Source organism: Neoarius graeffei, chromosome 18 (genome assembly GCF_027579695.1).
Source record: "Neoarius graeffei isolate fNeoGra1 chromosome 18, fNeoGra1.pri, whole genome shotgun sequence".
Lineage (NCBI taxonomy): Eukaryota > Metazoa > Chordata > Actinopteri > Siluriformes > Ariidae > Neoarius > Neoarius graeffei.
Genome location: NC_083586.1, coordinates 4,288,409 through 4,303,087, shown reverse-complemented (window position 1 = coordinate 4,303,087; position 14,679 = coordinate 4,288,409). Strand labels below are relative to the sequence as shown.

Sequence of the window (14,679 nt, the reverse complement as noted above, 5' to 3'; positions counted from 1 at the left end):
GGGGAAGACACACAAACACATTAATTAACATCAGGTGCAGTGATTCTGCCACTTACCTTCCCCGACTCCGCCCTCCAATCACAGACCGATGCTTGACCACGCCCCCGCTGCCACAGTTGCATTTTCTCACACACCAGTCTGCATATTCCAAAAGGAACCTCTTGTCTTGTAAAGGCTCAAAGGTCAAACAAATGCTCAAAATGTTCAGTAAATCACACAGTAAATAACAGACAGGACATCTATAACCAATTCCTGAACAGAATCTGAAAATGGTCATTGATGGAACTCCTGAATTGTTGGTGTTGCCTGTATTTCACATCATTGCCCAAGGCAGCATATAAATAAAATTAAACAAAAGTGAACTATTGAAAGATGGACACATCACCAGGTCATTGCAGGGCTGATACAGAGACAAACAACCATTCACACTCACAGGCAATTTAGAGCCATGAATTAATGTAACCTACATTTCTTTGGACTGTGGGGGAAACAAGAGCACCCTGAGAAAACCCACCCAGACACTGGGAGAACATGCAAACTCCACACAGAAAGACCCTCACCAGGCTTGAACCCAGGACCTTCTTGCTGTGAAGTAACAGGGCTAACCACTACAACAAATGCAATCATGACTAAATAAAAAATTCACTTTTCTCATGACACCAGGCCAAACGTGGTCCTGTTCGTCCCACGCCACATCTAGCAGCTGAGTTTCTGTTAGAGTGAGGGTGTACTCTGCCCATGGAGTGTCGTGATCATTTAGTGGTTAGTATTCTGTATTGTGGTCACAACAGCCCCAGTTTGAATCTATATCACAGCACTGCTTCTTCCATGTCACTCTTGCATAATGGATCAGTGGAAAATGTGGGTGGAGAAAGAGTGTTCGCCCATCAAGTGGGCAGTCCTCACTCTCCCATACTACCTGCTCGGACACCTGTTCACCCTCTGTTCTGACCAGTGGGACCAACGTGTGGATCCCTCTGGGTATTGCCCTTCAGCACTTTAAATCTGAGAGTATGTTTTTTTTTTCGTTTCCATTTCCGGTTGAGAGTACGTCGTGCGCGTTCTGGTTGCCACTTCTCACCAGATCGTTTTCTATTTTCTTTTTATTTATTATTTTTTCTGTGTGTTTGTGTAGTTTGATGTTTGTTTGAGTGTTTTGTCCGCCGGTTGTGGTGTAGCTCCAGACCTAGTTTTGGGCGTCGGTCCCCTCCAGGCCTTGGTTTGCTGTGGGTGATGCCTGTGCTCCCAGCTATGGACTGCAGTGAGCTCGTTGCTCATTTTACTTCGTGGTTGTCCAGCGCTCTGTGCTTTAATGCTTGGCGTGATGTTCTGAGCGATGTTACTCGGTGGCGTCGCGGCGGCTGTGCAGGCAGCTTGGGACATACCAGTGCTCTGCGTGGCAGAGCTTCTCTGCTTGCTTTGTGGATCCATGGCGTGGTGTTCAAGCGTTGTTGCTGACGGCGTCACGGCGGCGGTGCTGGAGATGTGCGACTCGTTTTCGTGCGCCTTTTGGTGGGACTATGGCTGCTACACCACTGGAATTACATCTTGACCCCCACTTGGTGGCCTTTTTACTTTTTATTTATTTATTTTTTTGTATTTTTTTCCCTTGTCTATAATTGTAAAGCGTCCTTGGGTCTCTTGAAAGGCGCTATATAAATTTAACTTATTATTTGAGGTGGTCCACAGGCCAGGAGCTGCATATGGTGGTGGTGGATTACCTCTCCTGCCAGAAGGGGTGAGTGAGATGTTTTATATATAAAATTGTGGCTGTTGAAGTTAACGCAACAATGTGTTAATGCAAATTCCTTTTAACACCACAAATTTTTTCCACGCGATTAATGCATGCATGTTCTGTGCCCCTCCCTCAGAGTTTAGGAAATCAAGAAGTGACATAGAGAGAGTGAGCAATGTAGTGAGTGGCTGGTCAGTGTAAGTCGTGATAAAGTGCACTTATGTACAGAATCAACTTATATTGTTGCATTCTGACAGTTTACATAAAATGTATTTTTTTATATGCTTTTGATGGCCCAGAGGGGAGAAAAGATGTGTTAAGGCCCAGGTGTGTGTGTGTGTCTACAGTAAGTGTACATGCTACATGCTGTAGTGAGTGTGTTTTATTCTGAGAAATTTGTGAGTTTTGTAAAAGTGTTTATAAATGCAGTTTTTGCTTATGAATGTTCTGTATATTTACCAGTGAGTGATTGCATTTTGCTTGAAACCATCTTTATGAGCTGTGTGGCTTAACTAATGTCATGGGTTTTGGATATGGATTTTGTATTTTTATTTTCTTGATTTAAAGATTACCAATACTTTTTTCCAGAGTCCATATCACATAGTTTGTTTAGTTTATTTTATTGCATATTTTGAGGCTGGAAGTTAAGGACAGAACTTGAGGAAAATATGAGATTGTTTTGTTCACAATGAATTGTGCTAAACTCTCAGAATTATAAAGTTAACCCAGTATCTGCGGGAGAGGTGGCTGAGAGGTTAAGGTGATGGACTGCTAATTTTTTTTTGTGTGTGTGTGTGTGTGTTTGAATCCCACCGTTGTTGCAAGGTGAATCCTGAAGAGGCTGGGCATGACTCCTCATGTTTGAACAACACAATAGAACACTCAAGCAAATCTGTCTATTTAACAATAGGAGCATTTATTTGATTTTTTTTTTTAAATTCGAGTCCAGTACTTGAGTGCACTTGAATTTCATTGTATGTTTTCTGTACAATGACAAAGAATCTTATTTTGTATACACAGGATGTCAATCTTTCTCTTCTCCATCAAATCAGCCAGTTCTCTTCCAATACCAGTCATTGTGACAACATTTCAATTTCCAATTCCACTCTCCTGCCTTTTCTATTCTCACATTTTTTCCAAATTCGCCTTCCACCTCTCTTTCTCCTCCTTTCCCCACCAGATGCATCATTTCCACTGGTACCCTGCTGGGAAACAGTTTCAGTGGCGGTCTTGTTAAACCAGGCCTCGACCGATCCAGGATGAAAGCCCTCGTCATCTTCCGCATAGTTGATCTGGCATGAGTTTTATGCCAGATATCCTTCCTGACACAACCCTCCTCATTTCTCTGGGCTTGGGACCGGCGCTAAGAATACACTGGTTTGTGCACCTCAGTGGCTGGATTGATTGCTGCTTGAACATAAATTGAATCAAATGTCATTCTTTGATATTAATTTGAATTACTTTGAGAATAATGACAAAAATTTGAATTACTTCCTGATTCTACCACACTTGTTTGAATTACTTCCTGGTTATCTGACACTAATTTGAATTACTTTGTAATTCAGTGACTTGAATTCAAATTATGCTCTTCATGTATGACTTCAGAGTCTTCATGGATGACATGACTATTACAACAAAGTCTGCTCCTGAAGGAAGATGGATGCTGGAGGACATTGGCAGACTGATGACATGGTCGAAGATGAAGTTTAAGCCATCCAAGTCTAGAAGCCTGGTTTTCAAGAAAGGCAAAGTTCAGGACAGCTTCAAATTCAGGATAGATGGTGAAGACATTCTGACAGTTTCTGAGAAGCCAGTCAAGAGCCTTGGCAAGTGGTTCAACAGCACACTGACAGACAAGGAGAGTATCTTTCAGATGAGACAACAAGCTGAAGAATGGATGTGCACTGTTGATAACAGCAGTCTACCCAGAAAGTACAAGGCTTGGTGTTACCAGCACGGGGTGCTTCCAAGACTACCCTGGCCATTACTGGTGTATAACAACTCCACATCTTCTGTAGAAACTACGGAGAGGATGATCAACAGATACATCAGACGATGGCTGGGACTTCCCAGAAGTTTTTCCATCATTGGGCTTTACAGTACCAGTAGTAAGCTTCAATTACCACTATCATCACAGAGGAATTCAAGGTGACCAAGGTACACCAGGTGATGATGCTGAGGGAAAGCACAGATGAGAAAGTTAGGAAAGCAGGAATAGAGGTGCCCACCAGTCAAAAGTGGCGAGCAGACCAAGATGTGAAGGATGCTGAAGAACGTCTCTGATATAGCAACATCATTGGTACAGTCAGGACAGGACAGCTTGGGCTTGGATGTGTTACTAGGCCAAGCTGGAAGACAGTAACACCAACCCAGAGCAGACAGATGGTCCAAAAAGAGGTTCGCCAAGTAGAAGAGGAGGCATGCCAGACAAGAGCAGTTGCAAAAAAAAAAAAAACAGGGAGGTTGGTTATGTTGGAAGGTACCCATAATCAGATGCTTTCATGGAGCATCCTTTGGCATATGGAAGGCAAGGCAAGGCAAGTTTATTTATATAGCACATTTCATACACAGTGGCAGTTCAATGTGCTTTACAGAAGTAAAAGCAAAACAGTAAACAATAAAAAATAAAATTACATAAAATAAATGGGGAAGAAAAATAAGAATTAAACAATAGTAGAAATAAAATAATAAAATGAAGTAAAAATTCAGTTAAAAAACAGCAGAATAAAATAGAATAAAAGTTAAGTAAAAGTTTAAAACATGCAGAGACTGTAAAAGTTAAGAAAATTTAAAACATGTAAAGATGACAATATTAAACAGTTAGCAGAAAGCATCTGAAAACAGCTTGGTCTTTAGTCTATATTTGAAGCTGCCAACAGCAGGAGCATTTTTGATGTCCTCTGGGAGTTGGTTCCATAGCTGTACTGCATAGTAGCTAAATGCTGCTTCACCACACTTTGTTTTAACAACAGGTTTTACCAGTAAATTTTGCTGCTGCGATCTGGTAGATCTGATTGGGTTAGGCCACTGCAACATAGAGAGGTAATTGGGCCCTGTACCATTTAGAGATTTGTACACCAGCAGCAATACTTTAAAGTCAATTCTGTAGCTTACTGGAAGCCAGTGAAGGAACCTTAGAATTGGAGTAATGTGCTCTGTTCTTTTTGTTCGTGTGAGAACCCTAGCCGCTGCATTTTGAATCAGCTGAAGTCGTTTGATGGTCTTTTTTGGGAGGCCTGTGAAAAGGCCATTGCAGTAATCAACCCTACTAGAGATGAAGGCATGTATAAGTTTTTCCAGATCATTTTTTGACATAAGTCCTCTTAGTTTGGAAATGTTTTTTAAGTGATAAAATGCCGTTTTAGTGATTGCTTTCATGTGACTGTCAAAATTTAGCTCGCTGTCAATGAAAACACCAAGATTTTTAACCATATCTTTTGTTTTAATCCCCTTTGTGTCAAGAATAGTGGTAATCCTGAGTCTTTCATCTTTTTTCCCCAAATAGAATTACTTCTGTTTTATCTGTGTTCAGCTGAAGAAAATTTTTTGACATCCAGTTGTTGATTTGATCGATGCACTGGTAGAGACATTCAAGGGGGGCATAATCATTAGGTGATAGAGCAAAATAAATCTGGGTGTCATCTGCATAGCAGTGATACAAAATTGAGTTGTTCTTGATAATTTGTCCAAGTGGGAGCATATAAAGGTTGAATAGTAATGGTCCAAGGATCGACCCCTGGGGAACACCACAGGTCAAGGACATTGATGTTGAGGTACAATTTCCCATGGTAACAAAGAAGCTTCTATCTTTTAAGTATGATTTTAACCAATCAATAACTTTACCAGTCAACCCAACCCAGTGTTCAAGTCGATATAGCAGTATGTTGTGATCAACAGTATCAAAAGCTGCACTGAGGTCCAGTAACACCAGGACCGATGGTTTTGCCTGCATCAGTATTAAGACGCATGTCATTTATAACTTTAATCAGTGCTGTTTCAGTGCTATGATTGACACGAAATCCTGACTGAAAGTTATCAAAACAGTTGTATAGCCTTCTTGTTGAGGTCCACTTATGACACCCTTCCAACTCCAACTAACTTGAAGACATGGGGTCTGACAGATAACCCCACCTGCAAGTTATGTGGTGAACCTGCGAGCCTGGAACATATCCTGTGCTCCTGCAACACGGCACTACTGAGTGAAATAGTCACAGTCATTGAAATAGCCAGAAGGAAGGTACACCACAGAACCAAGGGGCCCACCTTAATTAAGTTTATAAAAGAGGGGGCTAATCCAGTGACTAGTGTCACCAAAGGAACTGGGATCCTTCCAACAGCACAAGACTGGGAGTTGAAGGTGGATCTGAAAGAACAACTGAAGTTTCCTTTAGACATTGCCACAACAAGGTGAAGACCAGATGCGCTGCTTTCTTCAAGGTCAACAAAGCAGCTTATGGTGCTTGAACTGACTGTACCATGGGAAGAAAGCACTGAAGAGGTGCATGAGAGGAAGTGGGGTAAATACCAGCTGCTACTAGAAGAGTGCCAGCAGAAAGGATGGAAGATGTGGAACCTGCCGGTAGAAGTAGGGTGCAGAGGATTTGTTGGTCAATCCTTGTGGAAAGCACTCAGCATCCTGGGCATCACAGGATCAACCCGCAGGAAAGCCGTATCTGACATCAGTAGACAGACTGAGTCAGCCTCTCACTGGTTGTGGGTTAAGAGAAAACAGTGATGGGAGAGCTCACAGTTCCAGGTTGAGTAAACTAACTCAGTTGGTGCACCTCTGGAGGATGTAGTGGGTAGTGCCAAAATGTCTGATGAAGTAGATACCCACCTGATGATGGAACTGACTGCAGTGCCTCACCACTGTTTGGCTCTTTTCTGATTATACACATTAATTTGAATTACTTTTTGTTCCTTTCAGATTAATTTGAATTAATTGTGATCCTAAGATATTTATCTGAATTACTTCCTAGGTTTCTAATATTTACTTGAATTTATGATTGCTGCTGGAACATAAATTTGAATTAATAGTCATTTTATTATTTCAATTTGAATAATTTCCAGATTAATGACACTAATTTAAACCACTTCCTGATTCTGTCACATTCATTTGAATTACTTCTTGGTCATTTGACATGGATTTGAATTACAGGACTTAAACAGAAAACTCTATGGTTCAAACATTCCGAATCTAGGGCATTATTCAAGAAGCCCACTGAAATGGCCTTCTTGAATAATGCCTGATCTAATACTAACATTTGGGTTAAACGTAGAAAATATAGTCACACTTCCACAGTCTGAAGTTATCTCAGATCATTATCTCATCTCATTCAAACTATGTCTGAGTAATAATATATGCACCTCACCACGCCACTGTATTAAATGTACATTCACTTCAACTACTGCACAGAGCTTTATAAACAATCTCCCAGAGTTATCAACTTTGATTGGGTCACTGTCAGCCCCTGCAGAACTTGATCAGGCAACTGAATGCTTAGAGTCAACGTTCCGCCATACTTTAGATAATGTAGCTCCTCTTAAAAGGAAAATGGTCAGAGACAAAAAAATTAGCACCTGGTATAATGATGGCACTCGCACATTAAAACAGACCACTCGAAAACTGGAACGTAAATGGCGTCAAACAAAATTGGTAGTGTTCAAATTAGCTTGGAAGGAGAGCTTCCTGAAGTACAGAAAAGCTCTTAGTGCTGCGAGATCAACATACTGTATCTCTCCTCCCTAACAGAAGATGATAAAAATAATTGTAGATTCCAATTTAATACTGTAGCAAAATTAACCAGGAATAAGTCCACTATAGACACATGCACACCTGCAGTATGTAATAGCAACGATTTCATTAATTTTTTTAATGACAAAATTGAGAATAACTGACAAAAAATTCAAACTACTAATTTAAGGTCAGACAATGAAAGTGACCTTGTAGTTAACCATATAACTCTATCAGATCATCAATTAGAATGTTTTACTCTCCTTAAAGAAACTGAATTACTTTCATGAATCTCGGCATCAAAAGTCTCAACTTGTGTACTAGATCCCTTACCTACACGTCCATTCAAACAGATAATACCTGAAGTAATTGAACCGCTTCTAAAAATAAATTATTCTCTCACGATTGGCTATGTACCCAAATCCTTTAAACGAGCAGTTATCAAACCCCTGATTAAAAAACCTGACCTTGATCCCTGTCAGCTGAACAATTATTGGCCAATATCAAACCTCCCCTTTATCTCGAAGATCCTTGAAAAAGCTGTGGCACAGCAGTTATGCTCATATTTACATAGGAATAACATCCATGAAATGTATCAGTCAGGATTTAGACCTAATCACAGCACAGAAACAGCTTTGGTAAAAGTAGTAAACGACCTACTGTTCGCATCTGATCAGGGCTGTGTCTCGCTGCTTGTGTTGCTTGACCTTAATGCAGCATTTGATACCACTGATCATTCCATTCTTCTGGATAGACTAGAAAATGTTGTGGGAGTTAAGGGAACAGCCCTCTCCTTGGTCAGCTCTTATTTAACTGATTGTTATCAGTATGTTGATATAAATGGTGATATTTCTAGATGTACTGAGGTAAAGTTTGATATTCCACAAGGTTCTGTCTTGGGTCCACTGCTTTTTTCTCTATATATGTTACCTCTGGTGATATTATTCGTAAACATTGTATTAGTTTCTGCTGTTATGCTGATGACACACAGTTGTATGTTTCTGCAAAACCTGATGAGAGACACCAGCTTTATAGAATTGAGGAATGTGTTAAGGACATTAGACACTGGATGCTTATTAACTTCCTTCTGCAACCTGCTGGAAATGCACAATGGGCTCTGCACTCGGCACTTGACTTTTACGGACTGTCCACTGAAGATGGTGTCTAAGGAAGACCAAATTCAGGTAAGGTCACTGCCTTTATATTTACTATTCTACACACTCTATTCGTGCACTTTTAGAGATAGACACACCTCGTTTTGTTTGTAGGAACCCTCTACTCACTTCCACAGAACTGTCATGTTGTTTTGAGCTTTGCAATGGTTTTAAAACTAGCGTGGTGTATCGGCAAAAAGACATGCCCCGCACATTGCCGTGTTAGCACTTTCTGGTTGAAATCACAAAAAAATAATTTTCTCAAAACCATTCCGATTGATGTGATTGTGATAGCAACTCAACGTATGCACTCCCAATAATGCGAGAATAGACCTAAAAAGCATTTCACTCCGGAGTTTTTCTTTAAAGTAGTAAATGGCCTACTGTTGGCATCTGATCAGGGCTGTCTCTCGCTGCTTGTGTTGCTTGACCTCAGTGCAGCATTTGATACCATTCCATTCTTCTGGATAGACGAGAAAATGTTGTGGGAATTAAGGGAACAGCCCTCTCCTGGCTCAGGTCTTATTTAACCGATCGCTATCAGTATGTTGATATAAATGGTGATATTTCTAGACATACTGAGGTAAAGTTTGGTATTCCACAAGGTTCTGTCTTGGGTCCACTGATTTTTTCTTTATATATGTTACCTCTGGGTAATATTATTCATGAACATTGTATTAGTTTCCACTGTTATGCTGATGACACACAGTTGTATGTTTCTGCAAAACCTGATGAGAGACACCAGCTTAATAGAACTGAGGAATGTGTGAAGGACATTAGACATTGGATGCTTATTAACTTCCTTCTGCTTAACTCTGACAAGACTGAAGTACTTGTACTCGGACCACATGCAGCTAGAAGTAAGTTTTCTGATTCCACAGTAACTCTGGATGGCCTTTCTGTTTCTTCACGTGCAGCAGTAAAAGACCTCGGAGTTATTGACCCCAGTTTTCATTCGAAACTCACATTGATAACATTACCCAGATAGCTTTCTTTCATCTCAGAAATTTTGCTAAGATAAGAAATTTAATGTCACTACATAACGTGGAAAAAACTAGTTCATGCTTTTGTTACCTCCAGGTTGGATTATTGTAATGCCTTACTGTCTGGATGTTCCAAGAAGTGCATAAACAATTTCCAGTTAGTTCAAAATGCAGCAGCAAGAGTCCTTACTAGAACTAGAAAATATGACCACATCACCCGTCTTATCCACACTGCATTGGCTCCCAATCAAATTTCGTATTGATTATAAAATACTACTATTGACCTTTAAAGCACTGAATGGGCTCACATCACAGTACCTGAGTGAACTTCTGCTCCTCTATGTCCCGCCACGCCTACTTAGATCAAAAGGTGCAGGCTATCTGCTGGTACCTCCCATAGTGAAGGCTACATCAGGGGGCAGTTTTTTTTTTCTTATAAGGCCCCACAGTTATGGAACAGCCTTCCAAGTAATGTTCGGGAATCAGATAGTCTCAGTGTTTAAGTCTAGGCTGAAAACATCTGTTTAGTCAAGCCTTTTGTTAATTAGCCCAGGAGTAATAGGGTTATACCCGGAACAAATTAGTAACAAGCTGAAAATTTCAGAATATGTTCAGAATACCTTTAGGAATAACATACTAAAAGTCCCCGGAAATCCCCCTTGTGCTCTCTGAGAAATTCAAGATGGTGTCCAAAATGGCCACCAAATGGAGATCTGCCCATATCTCAGGCCCAAAACAAAATATTAATGCAATTAAAAGGTCAGAATATATGTTTTGTAGGGTAGGAGAGTAAATTCCAACGTGTGTATTACAACCCCGATTCCAAAAAAGTTGGGACAAAGTACAAATTGTAAATAAAAACGGAATGCAATAATTTACAAATCTCAAAAACTGATATTGTATTCACAATAGAACATAGACAACATATCAAATGTCGAAAGTGAGACATTTTGAAATTTCATGCCAAATATTGGCTCATTTGAAATTTCATGACAGCAACACATCTCAAAAAAGTTGGGACAGGGGCAATAAGAGGCTGGAAAAGTTAAAGGTACAAAAAAGGAACAGCTGGAGGACCAAATTGCAACTCATTAGGTCAATTGGCAATAGGTCATTAACATGACTGGGTATAAAAAGAGCATCTTGGGGTGGCAGCGGCTCTCAGAAGTAAAGATGGGAAGAGGATCACCAATCCCCCTAATTCTGTGCCGACAAATAGTGGAGCAATATCAGAAAGGAGTTCGACAGTGTAAAATTGCAAAGAGTTTGAACATATCATCATCTACAGTGCATAATATCATCAAAAGATTCAGAGAATCTGGAAGAATCTCTGTGCGTAAGGGTCAAGGCCGGAAAACCATACTGGGTGCCCGTGATCTTCGGGCCCTTAGACGGCACTGCATCACATACAGGCATGCTTCTGTATTGGAAATCACAAAATGGGCTCAGGAATATTTCCAGAGAACATTATCTGTGAACACAGTTCACCGTGCCATCCGCCGTTGCCAGCTAAAACTCTATAGTTCAAAGAAGAAGCCGTATCTAAACACGATCCAGAAGCGCAGACGTCTTCTCTGGGCCAAGGCTCATTTAAAATGGACTGTGGCAAAGTGGAAAACTGTTCTGTGGTCAGATGAATCAAAATTTGAAGTTCTTTATGGAAATCAGGGACGCCGTGTCATTCGGACTAAAGAGGAGAAGGACGACCCGAGTTGTTATCAGCGCTCAGTTCAGAAGCCTGCATCTCTGATGGTATGGGGTTGCATTAGTGCGTGTGGCATGGGCAGCTTACACATCTGGAAAGACACCATCAATGCTGAAAGGTATATCCAGGTTCTAGAGCAACATATGCTCCCATCCAGACGACGTCTCTTTCAGGGAAGACCTTGCATTTTCCAACATGACAATGCCAAACCACATACTGCATCAATTACAGCATCATGGCTGCGTAGAAGAAGGGTCCGGGTACTGAACTGGCCAGCCTGCAGTCCAGATCTTTCACCCATAGAAAACATTTGGCGCATCATAAAACGGAAGATACGACAAAAAAGACCTAAGACAGTTGAGCAACTAGAATCCTACATTAGACAAGAATGGGTTAACATTCCTATCCCTAAACTTGAGCAACTTGTCTCCTCAGTCCCCAGACGTTTACAGACTGTTGTAAAGAGAAAAGGGGATGTGTCACAGTGGGAAACATGGCCTTGTCCCAACTTTTTTGAGATGTGTTGTTGTCATGAAATTTAAAATCACCTAATTTTTCTCTTTAAATGATACATTTTCTCAGTTTAAACATTTGATATGTCATCTATGTTCTATTCTGAATAAAATATGGAATTTTGAAACTTCCACATCGCTGCATTCCGTTTTTATTTACAATTTGTACTTTGTCCCAACTTTTTTGGAATCGGGGTTGTAATTACATTGTGTATTAACATTATATAATAACAATGTACACATTATTATAACAGTATATTTGTGTATAATATGTTCGCTTGCCATGTCTGGTTAGATTGTCATATTTTTGGCACTTCACCAGTTCACATTTATGAATGTGCACAGTACTATGAATGTGTGTAGGTTTCATCCAGTCCGATCCTTGAATCAAGTAGCAATCTTGAAACGCCCTGGCCCATAAATTCACATCCAAGAAGAAATAACAATGACTGTTATGACAAAATAATCGTTATGGTATCATGAAGATATCTCATATGTTTTTGAAATGGCTTCAGTTCTTAATGTTTAGGACTAATAATTACAGACTTATAATTGTAAATCTATACATGTGCTATTTAATGTACACTACCGATTATAGAGTGTGGATCCATTGGTTACTCGTTCACTCCGTATCATCCTATTCTGTTCACAAAATAACAAACACAATTACTAGGGGTTGGAGCACTTATTTTCATTAATATTAAAGTAAATTGGTGGTGTAAAATGAAAAATAGCATGTTAAAAGGTCATGCTGAGTTTAGTCATTTTTTGTCCGAACACACTGGCATTGCTAGTAGTAAAGACTGGTGCTAGAAACTCAAAGATTAATTTTTTTCCACCCTTAAACAAGCTTGAATAAATTCCTTACTTCATTGATGGTACAACAAAGGTCCAAGCATTACAACTGAGGCACTGAGAAGTGTTTAAGTCTACTCATTGTTTATAAGCAAGAGCTTTTATTGAGGCAGACCTTTTTGTCATGAAAGTCACCGGAATGTTGAAGAAGTGTACTGAAACAGCTTGCCATTGTAGTTTTAGAAGATAGAGTTCTCAAATTTAATTTCCCTTTAATATTTTATCAAAGCTTAAAGATGCACTAAATATTAAGGAAATTGATGTCTAATTGTTGTCTTACATTATGTTCATGTATGTAGGTAGCCTACTAAGCTAATCTGTCAATCATGTCAACCATCAAATTCCATGTAATTTCCACATTAATGACCTTGTAATCTTGGTTAATTTTAACAGTGTGACAATGGTGAATTTGCATTGCTTGTATGAGAGAACATATAATTTAACATTTTAATTGCATTTATATTATGTTTTATCCCTGAGATATTGAAAAATCTCCAATCGGCGGCCATTTTGGATGCCATCTTGAATTTCTCAGAGAGCACAAGGTGGATTCCCGGGGACTTTTAGTATGTTATTCCTAAGGGTATTCTGAACATATTCTGAAAAATTCAGCTTGTTACTAATTTGTTCCGGGTTAGACTCAATTTTGACCTAATGCTCTTGGGCTAAATGGTGTTCATGAGGTAAAGGAGTAGATCTGGAGGGTCCTCAGACAGTGTTTTTTGGTAAACTGGGATGTATGGATGCTGTCAGTCCCCACTCGCTTGCTCACTTGAGTTTGTTGACAGTGTAGTGGCTGGCTGCTTTATGTTCTGGGACTCCCTCATGCCTGCATTACCTTCTGGCTCTCCCCTTTTAGTTATGCTGTCATAGTTAGTTGCCAGAGTCCCTGCTTGTATTCAGTGCAATATGCATACTGTTCCTACTTATTCAGGTGACATTGGGCATATCCAACAACCTGTGTTTTTCTCTCAGTTCTCCCCCCCCCCCCAAAATCTGTCCCTCTGAGTTACATGTCGGTCCTGGGATCGAGATGCTGAACCTCTTCTGCTCCTCAGACCTGCCTGATCCATCCTGGTGCCCTGTGTCTGGTTGGAGTCTCATCGCATCGCTCCTGTGGAGGGCGGCCCCATGTGGACAGTTGGGGGTCGCACCTGGAGGACGCTCTGGACTCTTGCAGTGGTGCTTTGGTGGCTGGGGACTGCAGTTGACTTGTTGACTTTGGGACTGTGGTTGTTGTGAACGGTTTTGCACTCAGGTCTCCGTCGGTGGGGGGTTTATAGCATCAAAAAAAGCTGACTTTATGTTCGGATTGTTAATGTTATAGTCATGTTGTCTGTTGTTGCCTGGATGGGGATGGGTTCCCTTTTGAGTCTGGTTCCTCTCGAGGTTTCTTCCTCATGTCGTCTGAGGGAGTTTTTCCTTGCCATCGTCGCAACAGGCATGCTCGTTGGGGATAGATTAGAGATAAAATTAGCTCATATTTTAAGTCGTTCAAATTCTGTAAAGCTGCTTTGCGACAATGTTTATTGTTAAAAGCGCTATACAAATAAACTTGACTTTCAGGAAATGCACCTTCCAAGAGCAATCCTATTCAGCCATGTACCAGAAGAAGGAAATTGGAGGGTCTTGGATGCAGATCATGAATGCAAAATTCCAAGTTCCTTCTACTTAATACTGGCTTCCTTTGCATTCTTTGTCTCATCCTGGGACTTGAGCATGTCTCAGTAAAATGAACAAACGAACAAATTAATAAATAATTAAATAAATGAATGACTGATAAAGTCTTCTGGGCAAATGCTGATTTTTTTTAAATATTTCCTTTTATTGTGAAGGATAATGTTTATGTCCAAATTATCATAGAATAACTGAGATGAGACTGAACTGGCTGCATCAACTGCTAAACTGACTGTATTGCAGGCCTCAGATCTGTAAAGTTCTTCTCAAGTGCCCTCAGATGGCATGAACTATCTCGAAAGGGAAAAATGGAAATGGCAATCC

General features: G+C 40.2%; 1 protein-coding gene across 1 annotated transcript in view; it reads left to right on the top strand.

The window, feature by feature from the left end:
- The window catches only part of LOC132865856 (zinc finger protein 850-like), a 1,522,149-nt gene that overhangs the window by 515,927 nt on the left and 991,543 nt on the right, over window positions 1-14,679 (top strand). The gene's annotated exons all lie outside the window — the stretch shown is intronic.